This window comes from Musca autumnalis, unplaced genomic scaffold (genome assembly GCF_047663935.1).
Source record: "Musca autumnalis isolate F117 unplaced genomic scaffold, ASM4766393v1 scaffold_3, whole genome shotgun sequence".
NCBI lineage: Eukaryota > Metazoa > Arthropoda > Insecta > Diptera > Muscidae > Musca > Musca autumnalis.
Window position 1 is genome coordinate 4149480 of NW_027411866.1, and position 3902 is coordinate 4153381.

Sequence of the window (3902 nt, forward strand, 5' to 3'; positions counted from 1 at the left end):
CTAAAGGAGCTGTTGTACATGGTAAAGCACTCAGAATAGAAATTTATTTTTGTATCGTAGGCAGAAATTCGTTTGTGTCTTTAAATAGGTCAATAACTTCAATACCTTTCAAGTCTTGCTCGCACAATTTCTTTTTCTTCCAGAGATTGTACCAAATAATCAATTCACCTTCGATATATAGGCCACACATCTGTTGGAAAAGCTTAGAGTTATTATGTACCTCTTCCGTAGAACATTTAATCATATGCAATAAGAGCAATATAGATAGTGCAAAAGCCAGAGTCTTATCATTTGAAAATCGTAGTTGAAAAGATGTTGTTAGTGAATCCAGATACGGTATAATTATAGAGCGTCGCCAGTATTCATTTTCATCAGCTGCTGCTGGATTACTTCTGTTCTTCTGCTTTTCAACTAAACGTAGCAGAGCCAATTCTACTCCAAGGTCAGTTGAAATCATTAACGATTTGCCAATCAATTCCTCTGCGATTCCTTCTGCATTTTGAAGCACACACAAAATGCTTTCGATGTGCTGACCAAGCGCAATGAAGTCTATTGACTTTGTTTGCAAAATGTTTGCTGTAGGTTCCAGTAAAGCAGAATATTTTGCAACTGTCATTAAAGCTGTGATGCACACTGGTCTTGTAACCGCAGAATAAAACTGGTATGCTGTCGTTCTTGTGCTAGAGTTTCCCTCTATTAAAAGCTTGTCTAAAGCATTGACAATATCAGTACAATTTTGAGCAAATTTTCTGATGGCTTTGTACTTTTCAGACCATCTTGTTTCACACAAACGGGATATATTAGGAGCATAATTTTTACGCGTTGTCGATTCTCGGAATAAGTTAATAACATCTTTTATTGTAGAAACAGTATTTCTTTACGTCATTTACAACAAGATTCAGTTCGTGGCTACCGCAATGAAAGTATTGTGGCGGGTATACTTTTTTTCTTAAAATGGCTTGTAATCCGCCTTCTTTACCTGCCATTGTAGAACAGCCATCGAAGCCGAATCCAACGCAATATTCCGATGTTAATCCGTTGTTCATTTGTTGAAATTTGTCTATTTCTGCAGCAATGCATGCGTCTTGTGATGTAAGCTCTGTAAATCCTACGAACTCCTCTCTTACTTTACCCTCTATATGGGTTTTCAATATAGTGTCACCGATCCTCATGTTTATTAAATCTAATAGCACGCCTCCATCCTGTTCCTTGCCTATGAATGGCATGTCGTGAGTTTCGCAAAATATAACGCATGAAATAATTGATGAAATTATATTTCTATTATCTTCTTTGACTTTCTCGTGCAGCGGCTGCATGCTTTTTGCAGTCTTCGTGGATATTTTTATATCTTAAAAAAGGCCGGATCATGAATACTCCTCGGACAGTTTCAGGAACTGGTGGAAACAGTACTCAGTACCTTTTAAAAGCTAGCCAAGCAAAGTTGAATTTTATTTGTAAACTTTATGCATAATTTTGAAAATCATACTTAGCATCAGTAACCCATGGTCGGAGAAGAATATCCCTTCTCTTTTCAGCTGCCAGTTGATGACCTCGTCCAACATAACGGCCCACGTCATTTATGTGGCATCCATCATTTGCATCAATTTCCATATTGATTACAGAAGGAGCTTCATTAGCCGACGATTGTGGACAATGAGTATCATCGCTGTTATCGCTTCCACTACGGCTGTTGCGATTCTTTTTCCTCTTTATAGATGAGATACCTTAAAAGCGGTGGCAAAAGTAGGCACAGTACTTTTTCCCCATTCTTAATTTTTCAGGGTTCCTATACTTTAGATGGTATGAATTCTTATATTTGTCACCAAAATACTCCATAAGAAATCCTTTTTGTTAAATAAAACTTTTAGTGTGGATACTTTCCACTGTGAGGTAGAAATCGATGTTTATTTTTATACCCTCAGCCTTTAGGCTAGAAGGGTATATACATTTTGATACGAAAAATGTCTGTCTGTCTGGCTTGTGCGCACGATAACTCTCGAACAGTTCCACGAGTCGAACCAAATTTTGGGTATCGTAATATTTTGTCCAAACTTAGTTTAAGTTCGAAGATGGGCCATATCGGTACACTCCTTCTGGTACCTCCCCCACAAAAGTTCAAAATTTTTCTGTAAAATGGTCTGAACGATAACTCTCGAAGGGAGCAACCGATTTGGTCAAAACTTTGCACATCGTATTCTTCCTTCCAGATATAGATCTGGTTCGAATATGAACTATATCTGTCCACTCCTTCGGGCACCTCCCACACAAAATTCGGATAAAGTGAAGTTTAAGGGCTCCTCTCGGATTATTTTGCAATTTTTTTCAGTAAGTTTTCCTTGCGGCTCCCTTTATGACGGTACAATGTTTTTCTTGCGGAAGTTCATAATTCCTGAGATATTGGCCTAAAAGCTCCAAGAAACCCTGACGGCACCAACCAAAATGGCAAATCCACAAGATAATCCTCGCAGGGAGTTTTTGATTGATGCAGGCTTTGCGCATCGTATTATTTCATCCAGTCCAGTATGCGATTGAAATATAGGCTATATCGGTCCACTCCTTCGGGTACCTCCCACACAAAATTCAGATAAAGTAAAGTTTAGGAGCTCCTCTAGCATTATTTTGACTCTTTTTCAGCAGATTGTCGGAGCGGCCTCATTTACTAAGGTACATTTTGTTCCGGATAAGTCAATACTTCCTAAGATAATGGGCCAAAAGCTTCAAATTGTGTAAGATAACTCTAAAACTTTTTCAAAAATTTCTTTCAAACTTATTTTAACATAATTTAATATTTTGTGTCCTTTATGAGGAAGTTTGGTTGCCAAAAATGTTTGGTATATGCCAATGATTTGGTATAAGCCCACGTTACGGTACCTACAGATTTTAAAGCAAACTCGTGATATAAAATCAATATATTTTATATACGGTATAATTATTGTGTTTGGTTTTGTTGTTTTTTTTCATGGTCAGTGGCTAAAAAACAAAATAATTTTCATTAGTTTACTGTTAGCAATTGCAGTTTTAATGAAAGAAACTAAGGTGGATACTTTTCACTGTAACTCACTGTATTTCAACCTTATGTAATGCCCTTCTTCGGCGGAATAAGACTACCAGAAAGCCGCCACAGCGAAGCACGTCGTGGTTTCAGGTTTATTTATTATGTCGACGAGTTCACAAAGCAATTTCTGTGGAAATGTTTAAGGGAGTTCTGAAGAACAGCTAGGGTTAGCAATTCTTGGAAACTAATCGGTCCGAGACTGATCTCGGACCTGTAAATGCCGATAATATGTCTCTAGGCGATTTTTTAGGAAATCAAGGAATGCAAAGTGAATATAGTAAGCCTTGAAAAATTGACATCGGCGATGGCAAGGGGGTTCTTTAAGCGACGTGTCCCTATATCCCCGGCACATACGGCCCGTTGTGAGTCGCGTCACGCGTTAAAAGCAACAACCACATGAAAAATTTGAAAGTGATGCCAAGTTTGTTCTTGAATTGTTCATGTGGTTTTTTTTGCCAATGAAAAATACACAAGGTCCAGTTGATAAACAGGATGCTGATCAAATGACCTTCTACATTTTCATCTAACATAAAGGCATAGCCCGAGGGGTTTCCAGGAGTTGGTGGTCAAATAGCAATGCCTAATTAAAGTCATGCATACGATTATCAAACTGATAAATTCTCGGAAGGCTTCGGATAACCAGCGAGTCTTTCTGAGGGAGGGACACCTCAAGATAAGTTGTAGTCCAGTGTATTTAGATGAGCTGCCAAAAAGTATCTGTGACGCACAGAGATTTGTTTTCTTTTCCCTTAGCTAATTATAAAACTTGTTATTGTTTACATTTGACATTTTTTGTCGTGCATAAACAGCTAATGGGTTTGGGTTAAGCAAATAATATGACTTCTTT